We start from the raw sequence: 26,280 nt of genomic DNA, 5'->3' as shown, positions 1-26,280 counted from the left end.
ACTGCAAGGCCTTGCAGCCTCCTTCTTCACCTCGAGGGTCAGTCTGGCGTTTAAGGCTTTTCCACCGCCAAGGCTGCTGGGACTAACGGTGCCGAGACAAGAGCACAACTGCAGGGTGTCAGGATGACAAGTGTCCTGGTCCTGCCCCAGCATCCTGGCTGCCAGGCCGCGTGGAGAAGGGAAGGCCTTAATTTGTCCAGCCCGCAATTACCAGGGGCCTGCTCTTCAGGTAGGCTGAGCGTGGAAGCGGCCCAAGGGCGGTCTCCATCTGGAGGAATTCATTATTTCAAGCGGCGCCAAGCTTTGAGCTCCAGTTGCTCTGGATACTGCGCCCCCGTCCCCCACAGGACGAGGGCACCTCCTGCTTACGTCTGGTCCAACGTGGACGGGAACAAGGAGGATAAAGCACCTCAGAGGCGTTCCAGGAGGTTTTGGGGATTGATTTTTATGCCCCCAGCCTTCCCTGAGGTGTTTCACCTCACGCCTTCACCCCTGTACACTTTTAGACAGATGCCCCCACACACCCTCATTTGTCTCCCCAAGGCCCCCCTCGCTCCCCCACTCCAAGACTATGTGTGCCCGATCGGAGAGAATCCAAGGAGCTGGTAGGCGGCTGCGCCCCCACTGAATTACAGGGATTTCTCCTGCCAACCAAGTATTTCATCCAGCTGTAGATATCATGAGGAAACGGCAAACAAAGAGAGAGATTTAATAACTGGAAATAAGACTAAGGATACAGATAGTTTAATTTTTTTTTTGTATTGCATCTAATTGCAATCAACAGCACACATCTGACACAGTGACAGCCTCAGCAAAATTGCTGCTGAGAGAACAGAATCTTTGTCTAAAAATAATCAGACATTCTGTGCACCACTGTTTGTTATAACGGTAATCGATGCTGGAGGCTTTGAATTCCATCAATTTATAGATCTGCGCCGGCCTGCCTGGCAATGGGGCGCAGCGCTCGCAGGCCCTCGCAGGGGCGGGCCCGCGCTGGGGCCCGGTGTGTGATTAAGATAAGCCCCGATTCCTTTCATACATTCCTTATCAGGTTCTAATTCTCCAGCAGGTAGAGATGTTCACAACAGTTAAAGATTAGTGCAGCTTCTCAGACGCCAAATTTGAGGGTATCGATCAATAAATCAAATCAGGCCGATCAATCGCCCAATCAGCAGAGTCTAGCCGGTGCATTATTACTGGCGCCTTCAAACCAAGGCTTTTCATGGGTTTCATCAAAACAGCCTCGTCTTGGCTTCCCGCCAGCTGCTGGCTTGCCTAATAGACTCCACAGCCGAGAGGGGCTCCGGCCCAGCGGAAGAGCAATAAATTTCTCATCAAACAGCCGATGGAGAAACAAGATGAACATCTGTTTTGCTGCAATGAAACTCCTGTGTTCTTCAGAATGCGCAAACCGCCTCTGACAGACCACCCCAAAGGCGGCTTCCCTGGCACGCGGCGGCCCCGCAGAATATTCCGCCGGTTATTTCAATCAGGTAATTTAAGGAGACTTTTGCATTCTTCTCTCTGCAGCTGCCAGAGCTCTGCAAAGACTATTCCGGCACAGTCGATAATAAATGCCATCCTGGGACCCTGTAGTATGAAGGCAATTTTATGATACCCATTATGTGGCAATGTAACTTCATTAAAAGCTGTTTATTCCCTCTAAGCATTTTAAGCACTTTCCCTCACCCATAAAGGAGGAGCAGGGGAGGTTATTTTTACAGAAGGGGTCTAGGCCGTATTTCTTCCCTCAATAACACCAAGGAGCCTCGCCCACTGGCCTGCTCGCTCCAGGGAGAGGAGGCGGCCCTGGGGTCCGTGGTGGCCGGAGGACTCAGGGGTCCCCAGCACCCAGCCTGGAGCCGCCTCAGCTGCGGGGTCTGAGAGGCTCAGGAGAGGAGGGGGCTGGGCGGCCTCCCGGCTCAGCAGCCCCTCACAGGCCCTTTGTTCCATGTCTCGTAAGACAGACGGCGACGAAGAAAGGCCCGGAACGTGGCTGCGGGAATACGACAGCAGGAGCCTGTGGATCCCACACTGGAGCTCCCCTGGATCTTGCCTTGTGCTTTTCCACATTGACACTAATCCAGAGAAATCATCCCTGGGCCTGTTGTGAAGGCCAGAATTCTCCTTGGCAGGGAAGCCGGCAGCTGAAGGTCCTTCCGCAGCCCAAGACTTGAATGTCATCTGTCAGGGTCCCTCCCTTTAAAAGGGTCTCTTCACACCCTGAGCTGCAGGGACAGTACAGCAGACACGGCAGCCTGGTCTTCTTAGGAGGAGAGGAGGCAGAAAGGGTGGGGCAGATGCCCCTCGGCGAGTCCAGAAAGATCAGCCCCCTGGGCCTCAGCTTCCCCCTTGCCACGTGGGGATGATGCCCACATCCCGGGTCTACTGTGAAGAGAGAGGGGGTGCCAGGTGCACAAGTACCCCTGCTCAGCCGGTGGTGGCCAGGGTTCCATGGAGACCTCCCCCCATTTTGGGCAAGCTCCCTGTCCCAAGGACAGGCAGGTCCCGAGCAGGGTCGCAGGCCCGGGCTGCAGCCGCGGCTTCCAGTGGGGGCCAGAAATCTGTCTGGGACATGGTGGGGGCACAAGAGAGGACCTGGAGATGGGGGAGCACTCTAACTTGGTGGGACTTAGAACCAGTGTAAAAATCCCAGCCCCCCGATGGCCAACCAGATGGTAAGAACTACAGGGACGCGAGCAGTAAGGACACCACGACAACCACCCATGAGAATAACAAGCAGTAAGAGTTAACACTTAGCCCAAACTACGGGCCAGGCACGATTTGAACCCATTTAATCCTCTCCACCCCTCCGTGAGTCATTATTATTATTATTAATACCACTATCATAAAGTTATTATTGTAAGAGTTAATATTCTAGTTATTATTATATTTATTAACCCTATTGTGCAGATCGGGAAACTGAGGCCCAGAGAAGTGAAGTTAATCTTCCCAAGGTCACACAGCTAGCGAGCAGAATTAGCCATTAGCATTTCTCAGCTGCTTACTGAGTGCCCCATTTTACAGGTAAAGAAATGGAGGCTCAGAGGGGCAGGGATCTGAGCAAGGTCAGTGAGTGGGGGAGCTGGCGCTGGAGCCCGCCGCCAAGCCCCGGCTCCTTTGGGGGCTGTTTCCTGGCCCTGCAGGGGCCTCGCTGGGTTCCTGGCAGCATTCGTGATGAGGAGGGGAGGTCTGCAGCCCCTCCTGGCCCTGTCTCAGCCTCTCCTTGCCCTGAGTAACCGCTGGCCTCCGTGCTATCCTTTCCTGCCTCAGAGCCTGGGCCCTTCCGTGAGCTGGTAACCGCCTCCCGAGCCCCCCCAGTTCAGCTCTAAGACACCACTTCTTTAGGCGCATTCCTGCGGACTCCCCATCGCAGGCTTAAATCGTTTACTTCATTTAGAGTGACCATTTCTTAAATGTCCCTTTCTCCCCTGCACCCCAATTCTGCCTTGTTCGCCTCAGTGTTCCCAGCCCCTAGCACGGTGCCAGGCTCATAGTAGGTGCTTAAGAAATACCTGTTGAATGATCAAAGTGGGACCCCTTTGCCAGTGCCTCCCAGTCACAGGCAGCAGAACAAGGGCGCGCCAGGCCCCCCAGAAAGAACCCAGGCACTTGTGGAGTTTCCAGTGGCCCTTCCCTTCCCAAAATAACAAAAAAGACAGGATAATGCGTCCACCCTCGAGCCAAAGAAGTTGTGGAACTAAGACAAACCCAGTCAGAGGGCTGGACCTGTCAAGGAGAAAGCAAATGATAAACCTGCCAGACCACAGGGCTGTCCGCCAAAAATACAGATATGTGCAGGGGTCTCTCATCCAGAGAGGCCACAGTACATTAGATTTATCACACACTCCAGCCAAGATGGGCCGTGGAGATTTCGGGGTAAGATTTATTATGCTGGCTGGTTTTTAAAATGGAAGTGAAAAGAGGATGTTCTGGCAAAACCGCGGGCTGTTAATGGGGTGAGAATCACATAAAATGGATCATTTCCGAATACCTTCCCCTGTATGCATGGGCCTTTGCAGAAATCTCTGGGAGTTTTTGGAAAAAAAGATGCTGGACCCAATTTTCTCACACTGACCTGTTGGGTGAACTTGGGTAAACAACTTCCACTCTTTGGAAATGTGTCTCTTCTTGAAAATAGCAACAACAATAACAACAAAAATAATAGCTGTAATTTGTTGATAGCTTACTAAGGGCAAGGTACTTTGCATGGGTGGATTCGCCCGAATCCTCACAACAATCCTGAGAAATAGTTAGTATTTTTATGCCCATTATAGAGATGAGGAAACCGAGGTTCAGAGAGGTATACTTGCTTGGGCAGCCAGTCGGAAATCCAGCACGCTACCCAGACCTAGGGCTAGCCCAGTCGGACTCCTTCACTGACTCTCATGCTCGCTGAAAAGTTCTGCCAGAAAAACAAGGGGGTGGGGGGGTACAACTTGGTTTACGTTTCTCATGATGTTTGCTTTTGGGCTCTCAGGAAACTGGCACGTTTCGCTTGTGCCGAGTAAACGTGGGCTTTACTCCCAGCAGCACCAAAAACATTTTGGAGGCATAAGGCTCGGAAGCTGGCATGCCAGCGGGGACAGAAATGAGAGGATGCAACAGCTGGTCAGGTAAGGAAGGCGGAATGTCTGGCTGAAGGAGTGGAGGGTGGGAAGGGCACAAAACGCTAGAACACTGATTCTCAAGCGAGGCTAATCTGCCCTCCTCCAGGAGACATGTGGCAATGTCTAAGGATGCTCTTCATGGTCACATCTGGGCAGATGTGTTACTGGGATCTAGTGGGTGGAGACCAGAGATGCTGCTAAACATCCTACAATGCACAGACCAGACACCTATGCAAAGGATTACCCCATGTTCCAAAGGAAATCCAATGCAAAGTTGAGAAATCCAGCACTAGGAGGAGCTGGGAGCATCTAGCCTGGAGTATAGAAGCCTGGCGGGGGGGGGGGGGGGGGGGGTAGGAGTGGGGGTAGGATTTACATATTTGAAGGAGGGGGGAGGAGCTCAGATCTGTGTGGGCGAAGAAACCCACAGGTTTCTGGCCAACCCCTGGAAGACAGTCTTGATGGACAGAAAGTTCCTTGACTCCAAAGGTGTTCTAGCACAAACTGGTTAATGGGTATGTTCTGGGGAAGGGAATTCCAGCCTGGGACAAGGGGCTGGACGCCATGAGCTTTCATGTCCCATCTAACCCTGACACTGGATAAGACTAGTTGCAAACCATTCAAAGTCTGGACTCTAGCAAAGTTCCCCAAGAGAGTCGTAATGAAGCCTGAGGTTCCTTCTGGAACTTTACGTGGATTATCGCATTTAACCTCGCAACAGCTCTATGGCATGGGCTGTGATTATTCTCCTTTTAGAGCAGGAAACTGAGGTTCTGAGAGAGGTAAGGTCTCTTGTCTGAAGTGTCAAAGCCAGGAAGTGGTAAGTCAGATTCGAACCCGAGTCTGCTGATTCCAAAAGCTCGTTAGGAAGCTATTCCTCAAGTGTGGCCCCCAACCCAGGGAAAAGCATCTTCCCCGCCCCCAGATGTCACTGCTTCGATTGCGAATCACAGTTGGGAAATCTGGACCCAACCTTTGAGACCTAAGTTCAACAGTTCAGCCCTCTCTCATGTTAAATGCGTCGCCCCTCCCCCACTTATTTTTTCAAACAAAAACACAGCAATCGGCAGTGAAAAGACATTGTCCCCGGCATACACTTTAATTGATGTCCCCGACCATTCAGTAACACGGATAAAAGAAAGCTTGCTTTATTAATAGGCTCTCATGCTAATTAGCACAATTTATTGGCAGGGAGGCTGTCCTTGCCTTCTGCAAACGTTACATGTGTGGACAAAAAAACTTTTGTCGTGAACCCAACATGATATCGCCGCGTGATCAAGACTGCCAAGTCCGCTACAAAGAGACAGTAAAAGCACACGGCTTAAACAGACCGCTCAGAGGCCCCGGATGCCACTCTATAAATTTATTACGTAACTGGACCATTCTCAGGGACTGGAAAGTCCCCAATTTAAATGTCGTCTGTTTCTGCACAAAAATATGCCTTTCTCCCTACTTTGATGAAGTCTTCCCTAATGACTACGAAAGTGTCACAGAAAAGTGGAACAAGGTGCGTGGGGGGTGGGAGAGCCGGCGGGGGGGGGGGGTGGGAAGAAAAACCCTAAATGTTTAATATTCAATAAATGTGTCAATTTTACATACAGAGGCAAATGGGTCTTTATTGAGGAATTGGTAAATTTCCTCCGAGGAAAGTAAGTGCATTTTAGCCTTCAAGGAGTCCCAGATGAATAGAAATGGAATGTGATTTGTGATAAAACTCAGCTGCTCTATAAAAGACGTTAAATAAATGTTGCTGTTTCACCAGGGATATACAAAATTGATTGCATTATAGACTGATTCGAAGATGCTGCGGCCCTGTACCGCTCTCTCAGCCCCTGCGCGTGCGGGGAACTGCTTTCAGAGACAATTTAGACCACGCCACGACTCCTCTTCCTCAGGCTGCGGCAGAATTGTCTGGCAATGCAGCAGTCACCCCCATATTTTGTTTTAGTGTGAACCATAGGAAACTGCTGATATTTGACCAGGTTTAATCTCCCCCAAATGGCAATTTCATCTCCTTTTATATTTCAGGTGGACGGGCCCTGTCACCTTGGGGGAGGCCGGCGCTACACGTAAAGGGAAATTCGCTCACTGTCTAAGGTGCTGGTGGAGGTGTCACAGCTCTCTGTCCCAGTCGGGGTGAGTTTGGGAATGCCCCTGCCCTCTCTGAGCCTCAGTTTTCCCCATCTGAAAAATGAGTGCAATTCTACTTTTCTTCCAGAGTATCTAGAAAGGCTCCCCACCGTTCTTTCACCATCTACTTTTCTGTCTGGCAGCCAGAGAGAAAGAACCTTTCCAGACACAAACTGGATGCTGACACTTCCTCGCTGAAAGCTTCTCGGTCTCCCGGCTCCATTTCAGATAGAATCAAATCCCCAAGCTCAGCCTGCGATGCCTGTGTGGGCAGGACGCTGCCCATTCCACCAGTGCATCTCCTCCCCTGCTCCCCCTTACTCACTCTGCCCTCGCCATGTGAATCTTCTTGTTCCAGAAGCTCATTCCAGCCCCTGAGCCTTTGCACATGCGGTTTCCACTGTGGGGATGCCCTCCCCTCCTGGTTCTTTGCCCAGCTCAGTAATTAAAAGTGTGATCCCTGGACCAGCAGCATCAGCATCACTTGAGAACTTGTCAGGAATGCAGATTCCTGGGCCCTACTCCAGATGTGCTGAATCAGAAGCTCTGGGGATGGTACCCAACATTGTGGGTTTTTTTTTTTCTTTTGAGGTACCAGGGAATGAACCCAGGACCTCATATGTTGGAAGCTGGCACTTAATCACTAAGCCAAACTGGCTTCCCTAGTTGGGTTTTTTCTCTTGTTCCTTTTGCTTGTGGTCTGTTTTTTGCTTTTTTTCAGGAGGCACTGGGACCTGAACCCAGACTTCCTATGTGGGAGGCAGGTGCTCAATCACTCAAGCACATCTGCTCCCCAGCGCTGTAGGTTTTAACAAGCCCTTCGGGTCATTCTCTGTCAAATTTCAGTTTAGATCTTGCTTCCTTAACAGCACACCCCAAAACTGGGTCAGGTTCTCCTCTCCTAGGCCCCCATAAGCCCTGCTCAACTCCATGCGGCTCATTGCCTCTGTATAGTACCAATGAATTGTTTCATAACCATGTCTCTTCACAGCTAGACTAGAAGCTCCACGAGGACAGGGACCCTGTACCCCCAGCACCTAACTGTGCTCGGCAGAGAGCAGATATCCCATAACTATGTACCAAACAAGCAAATGAATGAATATGAGATTGAACAAACAAGTGAGTCCTGGAGGAAAGACAGATGCTCACGAAGGGAGGGCCCCAGGAACCCTGTTCTCCATCCGTGGTCCAGATGGTGTCCCATCCCCGCCGACTCTCTAAGGATCACCCTGGCCCAGCAGGAACCAGTTTCAGAGGAGCACAGAAATGACCGTTAAGTTAGAAATAAAGAAGGAAAAAGCCAGCAGAAAGGGGAATCCCGCCCCGAAGATGAACAGCTCAGAGGCTAAGCCCAAATACCCCCCACAAAGAGTAGCAAATCTTCTCTCTCCTTCCTTGACAGGGACTGGCGGTGCAGAAAGTTTCAAAATGAAAACCTGGAGACCCAAATAATCGCAAGCCAGAAATCTGCCCATCCAGCTTGAAGGATTCCAGTCCCGTGGTCGCACAGATTGTCTATCTGGGAGGCTGAAGCTGTGCTAAGCCCTGAGTTTACTGGGAGCGTCTCGATACTCCACGTTGGCTGGCCTTGCTCTTGGAGCTAAAGCTGGAAGGGAAATCATTTCTTTTTCTATACCTCAGAGCAATTCTACTCTCTTAAAGCAGGCCTCTGGCTCGCTGCTACTTTCCTTAGTTAGGTGTTCCAAATGATATCAGTTCTGAGAAGATCAATTATTAATGAAAAGTCGGGGAATGCTCACTGGTTATTTGCATTGATTTGGTTGACAAGACGCAGGTTCCTTTTGAACTGCCTAAGTCTGTGGAAGGGACAGGGAGCAGAAAAATGCAAGAATCCAGAACAGCTGGGGGTTCGAGGCCTCCACCAAACTAGAGGGACCATGGAGAGTGTAAAGCTTTGCCCAGGACGAGGACATTGGGCCATCCTCCCAGGGACCCCAAATAAAGCCATTTCCATAAAGACAAATGATGGCTGCCGTTGGCCAGTACCGTGAGCAGCCACGGTGATATAATTGGCCTGTTACCACATCATCTTTAATCAATAGGATCTGGAGTTTTCCACACGGCTCATGCGGCCCAAATCTTACTGGCAGCCAAGAATCAGCAGGTTGTTGAAAGGCCCAATAGTTCTGCCTTGCTAATGGGTGGCTTGTTCCCTCAACCCTGCTGATTTTTAAAATAAAGCTAAATTCCAATAATTGTTTAATGTTTATTTTTATTTAGTTCTGGTTCAGATGCTCTGCGTCTCTCTGACAGAAATTGATACGTGGCTCATGGTGAGCTTTATTAACACACACACGCACACACACAGGCTGCACGCCCACTGGGGAGTGGTTTCCTTGGCCTGGCTGAGGCATGGGACACATTTCTAGAGGGGGAGATGGGCAGAGGGCGGATTCGCCAAGCGTCGCTTTCTCCCTTCCGCTTCCCAGGCGGGAGAGGAGGACGCAGCTCTTTGCTCACAGAAGCCCTGTGCCTCACTCGGGCAGTGGACGAAGGCCTCTAGCGTGGCCTCTAGTCACGGCCTGCAGTGCCGTGAACCCCTGGGGCGTGCGCGACCTCACTGCCGCCACAAGCTGGACACCTTGTCTTGTGTGCATTTTGAAATACCAAGTGGCCATTCTCAGGGTACCGCAGAATCGCCAGACCACCTGAGTACGACAGGCACCCGAGCTGAGGTATCCCACGCGCGACAGAAAGCAGGAAGCACGCTGTTTGCACCAGACACCCACCCCGGCCTCATACAAGAAGACCCCTCGTTTTCCTGCTGGTGTGGCTCAGAAAAACCCAGGCGAGTCTGAGTACTGGGAGACGGTTTCCAGTTTGTTCTTTAAGCTCGCCTATATCACGCGCTTAAGATGACAATCGCACACAACACTAGAAGGTTCAGCTTGCAAAATCACCTCGAGCTGTTCTCCTGAAACATGGTGTGCCAACGTGTGCAGGGTGCAAAAGTCAAACCCAAGACTCCTCACACCGTGAATTCTGTCATCCGGCCGGGGGCTGCCCTGACTTCTCCAACTTCCTCACGCCCAAGTCGAATTGGGCCACTTGGCTCCTTCCTCCGGATCCCACCGTCATCACCCGGGTTCAGACCCCGCAAGGCTCCACCAGCGCTACTAGGAAGCCTCCTCGCGGGGCTCTCTGCCCGCCCCTTTGTCTCTTCTCCTTGGAGCCCTGAACCTCGACCCAGACGCGGATCCCAGACTCCGGCCAATCTTGCCCCCCGCCTCGCAAGATCCTTCCCAGCGTCTCCTCCTGCTTCCTGGGAGAGGCCACAGGACTCACCTGGCACTTAAGTTCCTCCCATTTCCCAGCCACGCCTACCTCAGCCCTCTCACCTGTCCCCTGCACCTCAGCCTTCCCAGCACGCCGGGCCAGAGGTCAAAGACCCAGCTTCCGAGAGGACAGCTGGCTTCATTTTTTCAGCAAACTGCAAATAAGAGGAAGTGATGGTAAACTCCCTCTTTTCATGGGTGAAAGGGAAGAATGAAATCAGAGAAGTGTCTCTGCAATGGGGGAGAAGGTGTTGGAAGGAACCCAGGTCAAGTCCTTGGAAGGCAGGCGTCTCTGTCTGGCTCGGCCCCTTCCTTGCTGTGGACACTTCCCAGCCCCCCTTGGTGGCCCCGGCTCCTCACCCTGGGAGGAAGGGACCTGCTGCTCAGGTGCAATCTCTCTGCACACCGGGGGCTACAGTTGCTAGCACTCTTGTCCTTGGAGGAGTTGTGCCCCAAGTGTACCCCCTCAATGCCCCTTCCCTCAGGGTATCTAAGTGCCCCCGCGTGCACCTGGAATTCCCTTCTCTCCACAGCCCGCTGCCAGGGAAAATCTCTAGCAGGTGCCTGCCTTCCTCGCAGGGCCCGAGGAGCATTTCGCGCGCCCCACGCCCTGCAGCCTACGCCACCCGCCACGCCGGCGGAACTGGTTTTCTGTGCACAGCTCACACTCTAATAATTGTCCCGATACATACGGCATGTACTCAGCCTCTATTATCAACTAATGAGTAAATAATATTCTGTTCTAAATCCAAAAGTGCTATTAGATACCAGAGGGGGACTAATGAGCGTTTTAAGACCCCTTTAATCACATATTAACGTGACGAGAAGCAGGCTGCACAGCCCATATGGCAACCACCCTGCGACTGAGGCTTTTTCCTCTTTAACAAAAAGCAAAGAGGGGAGAAGAGAGCAAGACCTCTACCCGTGGGTCTGTTTAGTAGCCAGGCCAACTGGCTGGGGGTGGGAGGAAATCCCCAGAGCTGACTTTTTGTCTTTGGGCTCAACAGAGGCTGTGGAACCCAGCTATCCCTCCTTTTCTGGGCCTGATGGGGAAGGGGGAAGAAGGTCTGGGTGCAGGGTGGGGGAAGAGGGGCTCAGGGGCCTTAACTTGCTGAGTGATTATAACAAGGAGCTCCTGCCACTGTGCACCCCACTGAACATTCCAGAAAGTTCAAGAACCTGACCCAAATTCCTCCCACTGATCCATCACCTCATATTAGCAACTTAGTTTCTTATTAGCTACTTGCCATCGAATCACATTAATATTTGTTTTCCCTAATGCAATGCAAGAGTCTTCTCAGATTAGCAACTTTCTCGTCTCATTAGTGGAAACAACCACTAACACAATACAATACTAATATGACAGAGTCTGATGGAAAATTGCTAACACAATCCGACTCTCCTCTCACGGTGGTATAGGAATGTTGGTTTGAGCAACGGTGGGTGGCTTAGTTTCCTGGGGTTGCTGTGACAAATGACTACAAATAGGTGGCTTCAAACAACGGGAATTTACTCTCTCACAGCTCTGGAGGCCAGAAGCCCAAAGCCCAGGTGTCGGCAGGCCCTGCTCCCTCTGAAGGCTCTCGGAAGGAATCCTTCCCTGCCTCTTCCAGCTTCCGGTGGGTGCCCTCTGGGCCTGTGGCTGCTTCAGTCCAGTCTGACTCGGTTTTCACGGGGCCTTCTCCCCTGTGTGTGACTCTGTCCAAATTCCCTTCTTACGAGGACACCAGACATCGAATCTGTGGCCGACACTAGTCCAGTATGACCTCGTCGCAACTTGATGGCATCTACAAAGGAATTACCTCCAAATAAGGCCACCTTCACAGGTCCCGCAGACACTGGGCGTTGGGACCTGAACACACTTTTGGGGGCACACAATTCAACCCACTACACCTGGGGATGCTGAAACAATCTGTCCCTGGCAGGCAGAGCCCCACGGGCCACCTCAGTTGTCTGACTATGGATGAGATTTTGTCCCTCAGAAGGAACTAACTTCCCCCAAAGCTGGTAAAGCTGGAAGGGTCCCCGAGAGGTGCCAGCCCAGACAGCTAAGGGGGGGCGGGTCTCTCCTGTTTCAAACCATCTCTGACCTCCTGTAAAGAATGTTCCAGCTCCTCTCCTAAATTTCTGGGAGCAGGTGACAAGGCAGCATGGAGAAGAGGCGTCTATTACCCTGCAACTCTGTTCTCCACAGTACTAACTTTATTGGTGTGACAAGGCAGCGCCAGCGTTGCCAGGGCTAATTCATCAAGGATACGTGGACACAGCAGAGCTAGGGTGTCGTGAGGAGCCAGCCACCCCGGGTTGTTCTGCTGACGAGGCCCTGGGGTGGTGACAGGCGAGCTGGTCACAGGCTCACACAAAGTACTTTTAGGAGAACCCGGCTCAAGTCAGCTTGAGCTGTAGACCGGCTCAGGTTCAAAGCCCATCTCTGCCATGTCTTAGTTAGATGATCTTGGGCATTTAATTTAATCTCGCTGTTCCTCAGTTTTCCTTTCTGTCAAACGGGGACAAAACAGGCCCTTACTAAATAGGGTGGCTATGAGGATTAAATGAGAGGACTATAAAAACCCAGAATCTAGGAAAATGCCTGGAATACAGCCCCTCTTCCCGAAGGTACAGCAATGATGACCCCAAAGTGAGCCAGCAGGCCACTCCATCACCAAGGGGCAGCTGCCCTTCCTTGCTTTTTAAGTCCGTGCATGCAACCTGGGCTAGGCATTACAGAACAGTTGAAAGTTGACTGAGATACAATTTCTCCCTTTAAGAAGGACACCGTCTACTTGGGGAGACAAGGAACAGAGCCAGAAGGCCAGGGTCATATCACAAGAGGACTTTAAGCCAAACCGAGGAGGTTAAACTTATCCTGTGGGAAACTGGGAGCTGTGAAAACAAGAGCCCCTGAGATTTAAAACAGTTGCAGGAACAGAGGACCATGGACAGAGGAAGGGTTGCTTCCCTCACTGCCAAACCCTCTGTCAACTCTCTGGTTCCTTAAGTCCCATTAGAAAGAGAGGCTGAGGGACAGCAAAAGACAGAGGCAGAGGCAGAGAACGCCAGGGAAGCTGTGAGTACAGGCTCCTCGGTGACAGCGCTCACTCTTGCTCTAGCTTGCGCTGCCAAACTGTCTGGAAGACTGGCAGAGCCCCCCGCCCCACCCCACCCAACTCTATTCCGAGCTATCCCAGGCAAGGATGCCGAATAATTCCCACTGCCTCTGAACAGCGCTCCACGTGGCAGCCAAGAGCCCGCTGCCAGGAGGCAAATGGCCAAGATTCACTTCCCACAGAGACATCCCCTCGCCAATCAGAATGCGGCCGGCACACGGCCTGGAAAATCGCACTGTTGCGGCCTGTCAGGCAGATGACGCCGACAGGGCTTCTCTGCTCTGCCCACCTGTCCTCCCAAAGCCTCCCGGTAAGGAGGAGGGTTCACACCCCAAGGACCCAAACACCTGTCCCCTCCATGTTTAATCTCCATGGAGCCGCCTGCTAAGGGCAGTTTCTGGAGTCAAAATATGTGGGTTCGAAGCCTGGCCCCTCCATGGAGCAGCTGAGGGACCTGGGGCAAGTCACTTAACCTCTCTGTGCTCGGTCTGCACCCACACAATAGGGTTCATAACAGTTTCTTCTACAGAGTTGTTAGGAGGTTTCAGTGAGATCAGAGAGGAGAATTGCTTGGTTGGCTGTGCCTGGCATTTAGCCCGTGCTCAAGACACCTCAGTGTTGGGTGTTACTAGCTACAAAATTTCATCTATCTAGAACTCAGCTAACTGGTAATAGTGGCTTCCCAGAATGGGGCTGGGAACCAGAGATTTAGCAGAACAGGCCTCCCAGCAGTTAAAACAAATGCCACAAAGTCAACACACTTGAAGCCTGATCATAAAAACCATTTTACAGGATATTGGTATGATATCAATAATTTAATGTAATTAATGTAACATAACGGTAATGTGGTAATTAGTAACAATCACCACCCAGCCCTGGGCCTGGTAATTTAAACACAATATGTCCCTTAACTACAGGTAAATGTGCTAGTAAATGTTAACCAGCCAGCTCTCAGGAGAAAAAGACCAAGTTCTGAGGTGATACTTCAGTACTTCCACTGTGGCCAATCTCAAGCTCCCGGCATGACGTCACTGAACTTGGAGTTGGGCAGAGATGCTAACCAGCATCTCTCAACCAGCGCCATCACCACGACATCAGCCTCCCTATGTCCCCAAGGGGTCAGTGCTATTTTTAGCTTCATTTCACAGACAGGTGAGTGACAGCAGCAACAGGATTTGAACTTAGGCGTTCCTGGATTTCCAAGCTCATGCTCTTGGCCCTCAAACCAAGGAAGCTGACCTTGTTGGAAGAGCAGATATTATACTGGGTGTGTGGCGCCCAAACCTGCGCCTCTGTGCTCGCCTCTGTCCAGCTATTGTCTGGAAGCCACTTCCCCAACGAGGACCCACACCCCGTCCTGTCTGCAGTGGCTCTCGGTGACTCTTCAACTTCTCTTTTCCCAGGCGGCAGATGGCTGCACCTCTTCCCCCACTGCAGACAGCCGGACGCCACATGTTCACCTAAAAAAAACAACTGAGGGGCCCGTGCTCCCCACGTCCTTCATAAATAGTCCCCGATGACACAGGGGCCACTCGGTGGCACCCTCTGCCCCAGACTGGCGCGTCTTCAACAGCAACGTGCTCCCGAGTCCCCTGGGGATCTGGCTAGAGCGCAGTTCGGACTCAGGAGGTCTGGGGTGGGGCCCGGGTGCCGGCGTTTCTAACAAGCTCCCAGGTGATGCTGACGCTGCCGGTCCGAGGACCATCCTTTACTGAGGGTGGGGCAAAATCCCCAACAGGCAACGCCCACGTGGCTTGCAGGACCCCTAACCTTCCTCCGCCATTCCCCAAAGCAGCTGGAGCAGGACGTCTAGGCACAGACACCTGGGAGGGGGCGCCCACCTGGGCGTGCTGCCTTTTTTATTTTTTTGGTCTTTATTTTTTTAATGTTACATTAAAAAAATATGAGATCCCCATATACCCCCCACCCCCTCAACCCACTCCTCCCCCCATAACAATAACCTCCTCCATCATCATGAGACATTCATTGCACTTGCATCTCTGAGCACCGCTGCACCTCATGGTCAATGGTCCACACCATAGCCCACACTCTCCCACAGTCCACCCAGTGGGCCATGGGAGGACATACAGTGTCCGGTAAGGGTCCCTGCAGCACCACCCAGGAAGACTCCAACCCCCGAAAATGCCCCCACATCACATCTCTTCCTCCCACTCCCTAACCCCAGTAGCCACCATGGCCACTTTCTCCACACCAATGCCACATTTTCTTCGATTACTAATCACAATAGCTCATGAATAGAATATCAGTAAGTCCTGTTATTACCTTCCCAACTCTTACCTAAACCAGCGCTAAGTGTCCACTCAACACCGGGGCTGGCTGCTGCTGGGAATACAGAAGACCCAGCCCCTGCCTCGGGGAGCTGACGGTCCCCCCCTTCTTGTAGTGGGAAAAGCCCCTCAGAGTCTGTGAGCTCAGTTTCCAGGCAGTAGTGATAGCAAATGCTTATGCAGTCCTCACTGGACTAAGCGCTTTGTAAGTATTAACCCATCCAATTCTTAACTCCCTGATGCAGTAAGTATCATTATTAACCCCATTTTACAGATGAGAGAACTGAGGTTCAGGGAAAGGACATCACTTGCTCAAGGTAATATCATCTTGAAAAGGAAAGAGAAACTAAATTCCCAGAGGAAAAGGTGTGGCATGTAGTTATAAACTGGTACTGAAGGATGCTCGGGATAGAGTGGAATGAACTTGATTTCTGGTGGGTGGGGGGTAGGGAAGGCAGATAAAGTATGAACGTGACTGCACTTGACTGGAGCAGAGGGGCATGAACAGGGAGAAGACCAACATTATTCAGGATTCTTTGGACTGTAAGCAACAGAGTCCCCACTCAAAGTGGCTTAAACATAAAAGGGAAACTATTGCTCATCTATCTGAAGAGCCTGGGGAAGCTTCAGGCGTGGCTGGATCCAGGAGGTCAAGCAACATTGGCAGGGTTTGATCTCTCTATTTTGGCTCTGCTTCCTTCTGAGTTGTCCTCCTCCTCTTCCACCATGGCCAGTTTTCCCCAGCCATTTAGGAAAAACGGCTGCTGGCAGTCCCAGGTCACATCCTTCTGGAGGGAAAAGGACTTTTCTCCCACTATGTCCAGGTACGTTACAGGAGAGACTGATTGGCTCCACCTGGTCCACGGACATCTGCCAATCCAATCACTGTGTCCCTAGGAATGGGGCACTCTGATTGGGTAGGCCTGGTTCCTGAACCCACCCCTGCGACATGTGACATAACTGACAGCTTCTCAAAGGAAAGTGGGGCTCGAAATGGAGAAAGGGGCAGGGAAATGCTGAGCTGATAAAAATAGGGCTCAGAAACCACTCTGTGCCACCTACATTGCTACCAGGCCAAATTATTGTTTTTATGTAGCAATAAAATAATAATCATTATCATTTAAACAACCCTCAGCAAGATTGGCTCAGAGCTGGGCCTGGCATGGTTTGAAGTCAGCCCACCCCACAGAAAAGGGCATTTCTGGAATTCAACAGCCATTCGGGGAAGGAATATTCACTTCCTGTCACAAATGGTTCTTTTGCGTGGCAAAGCTTTAAGAGAGCAGTTAGAATATGGCTCAACTGAGAAAAGTCACAACCTGGACAGCTGAGTTATAAACACCGCCATGCTCACAGGGCCCACTGCGGCAGTCCCCGAGCTCCCTGCTTCTGCCCGTGCCCCCTGGAGTCTGCCCCCACACAGCAGCCAGAAGGGTCCTGGCACTCCCAAGTCGGGTCGCGTCCCCTGCTCAAAGCCTCTGGTGGTTCCCACCTGGCTCAGAGCCCCGCTGCTGCCGGGCTTTCCTGCCTCTCCCCCTCGCTCACTCCGCTCCAGTCGACTGCGGCCCATGGGCCAAACACGATTCTGCCCGGTTTTTGTGAATAAAGTTTATTGGACACAACCCCGTGCGTCTGCTCACAGGCTGGCAGCTGCTCTGTTGCGGTGGCAGAGTGGCGCAGGCGCATGAGAGATCACGGGGCCTACGATGCCTAAAAGGGGCACTGTTTGGCCTTTACAGAAAAAGTTTCCCAGTCACTGTTTTAGACAACGGTAACAATGAAAATACTAAGCTAACACACATCAAGTACGAACTGTGTGCCAGACATAGTTGTAAGCCCCTCATTCTTACAACCCTATGAGATGGGGTTAGAATTCACCATCATGCAGCCAGTAAGTCAGAACTGGGATTTGAGTTCAGTGGCTTGACCCCAAATTCCATGCTCTTAACAGCTGTGCGAATTGAAGAAGGGTCTTCTGGAAGCTTCAGTGGGTAGGTTTTTAAATCAGGATGTGAGTTTCCAACTACTGGCTCAAGAAAAAATCATACACAGGTATTTGCTGCAAGTAGTGGCTCCCACAGAGCTCCCTCCGGGCCCCAGCTGTGTACACGCTGCCTCGTCAACACTCTGAGGGGCAGAGCTGTCCCAACAGCCATCAGGTTCTCTGAGCCGTCACGGAGGCCCGAGCCTGGAGTCAGACGTGAGCCCCAGCCCTGCCCACTGGAGCTCCAGCAAGAAACCCATCTCTCCTGCAGCAGGATCCCACCAAGTTCCGCTCCAGAACTGGAGGAGCCCACGACCCTCTCATGTTTTCTGTTAATTTGTAAAGCCAAGCATCCTGGCAATAAACAAGCTCTTGGGTCCTGACCCCCCCACAAAAAAAAAAACCCAAAAAAATCACCAGACTACGAAGTGACTGGGGCAGCCTTGAGGATCGAGTCCCCCAGGAGCTCATACCACATTAAAAAAAAAAGGTTCAGAGCTTCCATAGGGCCTGGGTTCAAATTCTAGCATTGTCACTTACCAGCTGTGTGAATCTGAGAAAAGCATCTCTTTCTGGCCCTCCGTTTCCCCCCCCTATAAAAGGAGGGCAACAGTGATCCCCTGGTCAGAGGGCGGCTGTGACATTAGGAAATAACAGAACAAGTGCTTGGCACAGAATGTGAGAGTTAAAGAGAATGGGCTTTGCAGAAGGGCTGGCCCAAGTTCAAACCCTGTTCTCACCACATGCTGCAGACTCACTGTTTTGCAAAGCCTCGGCTTCATCATCTGTAAAATGGGAAAAATTGCAGAGCTGACCTCTTGGGGCTGCTGTGAGGATTCACTGAGCCAATGAGTGGTCAGGGCAGGCCTGCAGCAAAATGGTCAACCTCTTTAGCTTTCAGGATTAACCTCCGTCAAGGCACGTAGGAGATCATCAGGCCAGCGATGAAAAGTGCTCGTATTTTCTGAGTTAAGGGTGACATGATCCGGCCTCTGGGGAGCCTGTTCCAGCCCGCCAGGGAGGTGACTCGGCGCACCAGGGCCTGGAAACGGGGAAGCCTGCGCGTGAGAGCTGTGGGTTCTGGCCGGTTTCACGGCTGGCTCCCCAGAGGAAAAGTCCTGGTACTGGCTTTGTCCCATCGGGGCCCATCAGGTGGGGGTGCAGGGGCATGACTGTGGGGGGGGGCAGGGGGAAGGGGAGGTGAAGCAGCCACCCTCAAATACCTGATTCGATGGTCCAGCTTGCAGCCACAGCAGCCAGGCCAGGGCCCCTCAGGTCAGGGCACAATTTTCCAGTGCGGCCCCACCCCACAGACCAGGCCAATGCCTGGGAGGGCCGCAGCCCTGCCCCACCCCCAGCTCACACTTGCACACCAAATTGCAGACACATCCCCCAGGAGGCCACAGGTATCTCAGGCTTCCTGTGGCTGAGAGGGACCTCTGGCTTCCCACCTCCCACCTGCTCTCCCGACCTTCCTCCCAGCGGATTCCCCATCTCAGCAATCGACTCCGTATTCACCCAGGCGTTCAGGACACAGGCTCGAGAAGCATTCTCATTCCATCCACTCTGCCACGTTAAACTGCCCACCAGCCAGGCTGGTCGGCTCCACCTCCTGGGCAGACCCCACACCAGCCCTCTGCCGCCCCCAAGCCCTCTCTGGCCTCCCGTGGACACGCTTTCAGAGGCTCCCCAGAAAGTGCCATGGGATCGCAGTGCTGCCCGGTGCAGGCTGCATTGGCCCCTGGGACACTGTGCTGGAAACCCAGCCTCCTTCAAGGAGCCCAGGGCCCTGAGCAACCCTCCCCGACACAGCACACGCGTGTGCACACGTGCACAGGCCCCAACACACACCCATGCCCAGATACAGACCCAGAGATGAAGATACACCCACCCCACACACACTACCCACTGATACTCAGAGATAAAGGGCACACGCCCTGCCATACACACACACACACCAGACACACGCCTAGACGCCCACCACAGGCATACGGATGCACACCTGGCATCGGCCTCCAGCAGATCCCGACGCAGCTTCGCACACGCGCCCTGGCGGCACACTGGCACAGGCGGATGCACTCATGCCCCTTCTCACGGCTGACTCCTCATCCTTCGGGGGTCACTTTAGAGAGCCTCCCGCACCTGCTGCTCTGTACCACCGCACACTGTTTACTTTCTCCATAGCTGCTCTCACAACTCGTGATTCTTTGATTGTTTGTTTACTTGTTCAGGGTCTGCCCCACCCGGCATGTCTGTGGCAGGCGGCGGGGACCCTTCCCCTTTTGTTCACTGCTGTATCCCCAGCATACAGCGCACTGTAGCTGCTCAACCCCTATCGATGGAAGCAGGGGTGGTCCCCTTTCTATGTTAAAAAGGGAGCACCACGTGTACTCTGATCTACGTGCCAAAGTGTCCAGAAGAAAAAGATACCGGTAATGGTCAGGGAGGGGGCCGGGAGTTCCAGAGACTTACTCTTCACTTCAGACTCATCTCTAATGAGGAAACATTTTAAAATTATATGTCTATTGCTTATAGAATAGCGCATCTTTGAAAATTAGTATTTCCCAGCAGTGGACCCCTAGGGAAGTATTTCTAAAATCCTGGCAGATCAACAGACAACTTGGCTGTGAGACTCTGACCTTGACCTTGACCTTGACAGCCCAGGTGCGATTCTTTCCGAGCTCCCGATAATTCCAAACAGGACTCCCCATTGGTCCCGGATAACCCCAAACTAAAGGCCTCACCACTGGCCCCCACCATTGGTGGGGTAACCAGTAACAGCTGGGCCCCTCCCCTTAGCATTAGCAAGGGGAGGAAAAATTAATAGCTTAAAAGGTGACCACACGAGCCAAAGCCCCCTCTCTGCCTAGAGGAGCCCATACCAAATTTCCATCCTTCTCTCCCATTTCTCAGCAAGCTCAGTTCTTACCCCCATTTCTCAAGAAATTCTTTTTATTGGCCTAAAAAATAAATCCTGGCAGAAGATTCCAGATTCCAAGGTGGAGGCTGTCAACACCTTCAGAGGGGCAGGTGGGAAGGTTAGAGCCAGGACTCTGTGGCACTTTCCCAGGCCTGGGGGAAAGGTCACCTGGGATGGGGGCTCAGGCCTTGGGGGACTCTTCCCCCGCCCCCCTTTATCTTCAAGGCCACCCTGTCTGTCTAGGAAGGAAATTCGGTTTGTCTGCAGCTGAACATTGTTCCTGAAGACACTCTGGTGGCTGTGAGGGCCAGGGGTCCCAGGGCAGGAGCTGTGGCTCCTAGTTGATGGCTTTTTCTAGATTCCCCCGGGAGTGGGGGCTGAGCTGACTGGTCTTTATTAAATAGAAAGCAGTGTACTATGTGGATAGGCCTGTTCAATGTCATAATCTCACAAAACCTCCCTTATCCTAAAGGACTTTTTAAAAACCTGCAATAATTTTCATGGGTCCCTCAGACTGATGTCTTCTTATACCCCTGATGAGTGAGGACTTGCCAAGCTTTTGAAACTGCTCCTAATTCCAAGGGTCCTTCCACTGTCCCACCACACAACAACGTGCCTTCTCCAAGGGTCTGGCTGCAGCTGATCTTAGAGAAGACAGGTGTTGACAGAAAAAAACGCAAACGTGCTTCTGGCTGGTACTTACTATTAATTGCCATCCCCTACCCCCCTAAAAAACACCTGCCTGTTTGTGAGGTGGAGGAAAGGGGGGGAAGGAAATTGCCTCTGATCCTGTTTCCACCTGACATAATTGGAAACTGTCTCCTATTACCCGTTCTGCTGACGGCTGCCTGTCCTCCCGCTTCCCTTTGACCTTCCCTGATTGCATCCCTATGGGATCGGGTTGGTCCTCTCCACATCTCTACAGGGATTTCATCTCATTTCTTCGTCTTCTGAGGGTACTATTTGCTTTACCAATCCCCAATCTCAGGACAATCATAGGTTGAGACAACGTGGCATCTCATACCCCTGTGTGGGTTCGTCTTTTTGCTTAAATTCTCTACGTACAGCCAGTGAATACTTCCCTTCAAATGCACCCCCTAATATCTGGAGCTGTTGCCAAATCTACAAGTTACCATCCCTGGACAACCCATGATCCTTCCCAACCTCCCCCCACCAGCCTAAAAATAAGAACCTTTCAAGACAGAGACAGAGATAGCAAGTGTGTAGCACAATGCAGATGAGACAGTAAGTATGTAGCATGCATGTGATGATGCCACGTCCCAGGCCCCTGGCAGACATCACTAATGAATTGCCCACATCTCCACCACAACTCATCAGTAAATTCAGCCAGTTAGACGTCTAAATGCATTTTTACCTTATCCATCCTCCATCCTCCACCATTTCTTCCAGCTTCTCCTCCTACCCCACTTCCATCAATTCTCCACACACCATCACCACCAGCAGAGTGATCTTTTTAAAGCTTCAATGTTTTAAAAGTATAAACCAGATCCTAGCACTACTCCTTGACCCTGAAAATTCTCCACTGGCTTCCCACTGCAATTAGAATAGGATTTCACCTCCACCCTGTGGCCCATGGGCCTGGCATGATCTGGCCTTGCTGGTATCTGCTGTCAGCCTCTTTTCCAACCAGAACGTGAACTCCTTCAGGGGAGCAAGTTTGGCTGTCCATTTCTCAGCTGGGTCCCCAGGGCCTAGAGCAGGGCCTGGCACATAGTAGGTACTCTAAAATGTTTATAGATAGAATGAGACTCTCTTTTGTGATTCAGAATGTGGCACACAAATCCTTTGCAATGTGGAAGCTACCACTGAACTCTCAGCCTTAGCACATCAGGCCTCAGAGCCTGTTCTAATAGTGGGTGGGTCTACCCACCTCCAACTTTTTAGAATGAGGCAGTGTACAAATAAATCACTTTAGCCCTCTTGGCCAGCTTACTTTCTTTCCTTATATGTAGAAAACATTTTAGTCCTTTGCTCCTTGAGTGGAAAATGGTTTGGGGAGGCTGAGATTTGAGCCTGACAGTGTCCCTCAGCTTTGAGCATCCGGGGACAAGAACACCCGGGAGTCTGTGAGGAACTTCACCCACATTTAGACTGGTGCATGTTTGTCACCGCAGAGAAAAATGCCCAGGACAGTCAAGCCATGTGCTGCTGCTACTGTAGGACAGCCCCCTTCAGAACTGGCTGAGTCACCACAATGGTTAGAAACAGGTGCCAGGAGACCTAAACTTCTGGAAAGGCCAGGAGCCCCAGTCTACCTGGAGGTGGAGGGGAACTATTCTGAGACACGGAGCCCCAAGGAAAGTGGGCTCCAGGCTTGCTGCCTGGTTTCCCTGGTCATGGACATCTTGGAGCAAAAGGTGAATATTCCAGGTACTTCTATCAGGTTTCTTGGGGGAAAGGGATGTGGGTAGGAAGAAAAGGGGATGGAGGGAGAAATGGGCAATTAGTGCTATTAATTACTTCTCAACCATGACCTCTGTTTCTACCCCGGGATTAAAGACACATTCATTTGCGACAACTATTAAGGTCTTAAATTCAATGCTTCACAAATCAGGGCAGTGGAATGAAAATTCTTTCTCTGTAGGGACCAGGAGGCAGCGAGCAGAGAATTTTCTAGGCAGGTTGCTGCAGCCCAGTTGGAAAGCCTGGGCTTGTGAGTGGGGTGGAGGATGGCTCTCTTGCGCTGGCTGCTTTTTCTTACTGTTTTTCTTTTTTAAAAGCCATTTTGGGGGGGTGCATGTTCCAAATGTATAATCTAATGTGCTATAAAAGTCACTAATGTGATTATACTTTTATATCATATTAGAGAAAATGAATACTAATTCAATACCAAATGCTAATTCGGTACAACCGCAAATTGCTGAGAGACTGCAAAACATTTGCCGGGCCGAACTTCCTGACCGGTGTCTGAAAGCATGCACTAGTGTTTTCAGGGGTTGGCACGTCGGTCTGGGTGAGTCAGGTGGTCAGAGACGCCGGGGTTTCCATCCCTGTAAGGAGATGCTTTTCTAGCTGCACCCTGACTGATACATTCTCCTTCCCCTGGGAATCTGCACTGTATGGGCTTCTCAGGGCTCTGAGGACTTTTTCAAGCAAAAGGAACATGAATCCATGTGGACTTTTAAAATAAGCATGTCACTTGACAGCACTGGCCCACCGGGAGAACAGGCTGACTCTAAATCAGAGTCAAGTTTAGAAATGGTGTTTTTGGAAGGAAGACGGTTAAAAACTGTGGCCCAGGGAAGCGGATGTGGCTCAACTGATGGAGCGTTCACCTACCATATAGGAGGTCCAGAGTTCGAACTCAGGGCCTCCTGGCCCGTGTGGTGAGCTGGCCCAGGCGCAGTGCTGCTGTGCCCAAGGAATGCCATGCCACAGGGGGGTGCCCCCCATGTGGGAGAGCCCCACGCGTGGGGGGTGTGCCCCACAAGGAGAGCCGCCCTGCATGAGAGAGGTGCAGCCTGCCCAGGAGAGGCACCGCACACACAGAGAGTTGACACAGGAAGATGACACGACAAAAGGAGATGCAGATTCCCTGTGCTGCCGAGAATGCAGGTGGACACAGAGGAATACACAGCAAATGGACACAGAGAGCAGACAGTGGGGCAGGGAGAGAAAGAAAGAAAATGAATCTTAAAAAAAAAAAAAGGAGAATTATAAAAAAAAGTAAAACAAAAACAAAAAAAACTGTGGCCCAGGAATTATATAATGACCAGCATTTCCTACACAGTAGGCACTATTCTAGACTCATTTAACCCTCAAGACGGCCCTGTGATATACAAGGAAAGAAAGGCTCAGAGAGGTGAAGTAGCTCACTCAAGGTCACACAGCCAGCAGAGAACAGATCCAGGATGCTGGCAGGCAGTCTCACTCCTGGGCTGTTCTTAATCACCGAAATCAACTGCCTGTGGGGCAGAGGTCGGGACTGCTGATCAGACAATTACACTTCACTTGCACCCGCTCCAAAAGTTCCCTAACTTGCCTGATGTCACGTCCTGCAAAGGCAGCAGGGGAGCCAGGACTCAAACTCAAGGCTGCCTGTCCCAGAGCCTGGGCTCTAAGCCCAGGCTACACGACCTCCCACCCTCAAAGCCAAGGCAGCGTGTGCAAAGGAAGGCCCACATCCATTCCTCCTCCCCTCTCCACCAGTCTCCCTGCATTTCCACGGAGGCTTTTCTCCTCCCTCTTCTGACCTGCAGTCAAAGAAGCAGACAGTCTGGGCCATCTTCCAGGACAACCTACATCCCCCGGACTCTCCTCCCCCACGCCTCCACCGCACGGGCATGAGGTCCTCTTTTTATTATCAAACATCACCTGCATCTCCCCATCACGGCCAGCAGCATCCCGCCACGCAGGGCCAGAATTACGACGCGTCGGCTCGTCTTCATAAATAATATTTTGCAATCTCCTCGTCCGGGGGCACGGATAAATTATTCTTCTGCATCAAGGTTACGATGATCAAAAAGGTAGCCCGGCTGGCCTTCCTCGAGAGTGGGGATAAAAAGAAGGCTCTGATTACATCGCCGGCGCCAGGCTGGGTGAAGGGGAGCCCCGTGGCCTGTGCCACAATCAGATATCTGAAAATGCATGAACTCCAATTTAAGGTCCTGCTCAAAAAGGGAGAGACACAACAAGCAAGTCTGACTATTGCATCACTCAAAGGGGCTCGACAGAGAAAGCCTTCCGATTAGAGGGCATGTAGCACAGCTTTCTTCTTCTCTTCTCCGAGAGCCCCCCCTGCCCAGATGCACATGGACATTCTTTCCATGGGAACCCACCTTTTAAAAACAGAACCATCAAGGTGTCAAGAGGATCTGGCTTGGAAGAGGCCACTGGTAGTACCTTAAGTAATTTTTTGTCTTCTTATCTATTCACTTATGCTCTGCCTCCCCTACTAGAACAGAAGCTCTGGGAGGGCAGGCAGACCCCTCTGCCATGTTCACTACCATCGCCAGCACCTGCCCCAGTGCCTGGCTCAGAATCTATTTATTGAATGAATGAATAAATGAATAAATGTCAGAACGAATGAGTCTGAATTTTACACACTACGATTTTCCAAGATGCTAGCCCAGGACTGCCTCAAGAACCAGAATCCAGCAACCTTTCCCAGAAGGAAAGCCGCTGCATCCCGGGCTACTCGTGAGATTGAAAGAAAAAGCCAGAGAGGAGCATCTGCCCCAGCTCTAACCTCCCCACCCCACCACCGATTGTTTAAAGTTTGCACCTACAAGCCCAAGGCTCCATTGTCCCTCCATGCCAAGTTTTGTCTCTGAAGGGCTCTCTTTATGTTTCGGGGAATGCAGCAAATCCTCACACCTCCTTCCTTCCTCCCCCAGCTACAGAGTACGATCTCAAGACCCGCATCAGAGGCTCGCACAGTGCCGTGTGCTCTGCTACCTTTATCACAGGTGTTTTTTGGTGGCCCTGAGAGTAAAAGATTCTTGGTGGTCCTCGGGCAGGTTGTGCTCACAGACACGTTTAGTGGGGACTGCATCTTGTGTGTGGATTTTCTGCCCTTTAAAAATGGATGATTTTGCATAAAAGTCCTGAGTTCCAGCCTTCTTGTGAGAAATAGGCCCACTTGGGGTCTATGGTGATGCTTGGCCAGAGTTGGGGGCTGCTGTCCCCTGTAGACAGGGCACAGACCCTCAGTCTGTCACGTCAGCTGGAGTCCCAGTGTCTGGCCAGCTCACCCCTGCCCACTGCCCGCCAGCTCCTTGACCCCTCTTTAAACCCTGGCTTCAAAGTACTCAAGGTCTCTTTCAGAACCAATGACCTGGTCTGGGAAAATCTCCTTCAAAGGCATTCCTGGGCCACACAGTAGGTGCTCAATAAGTATCTGTCAATAAGTAAATGAATAAGATACAAAAAGCCCAATCTTGGGAAGTAGATTTGGATGGAGAGTCTGCCTATGACATGGGAGG

General features: G+C 51.6%; 1 protein-coding gene and 1 long non-coding RNA gene across 2 annotated transcripts in view; one reads left to right on the top strand and one right to left on the bottom strand.

Moving 5' to 3' along the window:
• CUX2 (cut like homeobox 2) overlaps window positions 1-26,280 on the bottom strand; it is a 264,720-nt gene that overhangs the window by 133,189 nt on the left and 105,251 nt on the right.
• Window positions 5,776-8,956, top strand: LOC105745150 (uncharacterized). The gene is made up of 3 exons (XR_001117974.3): window positions 5,776-6,117; window positions 6,639-6,746; window positions 8,143-8,956. It is a non-coding gene; the product is annotated as an uncharacterized lncRNA (long non-coding RNA).

Source organism: Dasypus novemcinctus, chromosome 19, assembly GCF_030445035.2.
Source record: "Dasypus novemcinctus isolate mDasNov1 chromosome 19, mDasNov1.1.hap2, whole genome shotgun sequence".
Lineage (NCBI taxonomy): Eukaryota > Metazoa > Chordata > Mammalia > Cingulata > Dasypodidae > Dasypus > Dasypus novemcinctus.
The sequence above is the reverse complement of the archived record's forward strand: the minus strand, read 5'-3'. Positions and strand labels throughout refer to the sequence as shown.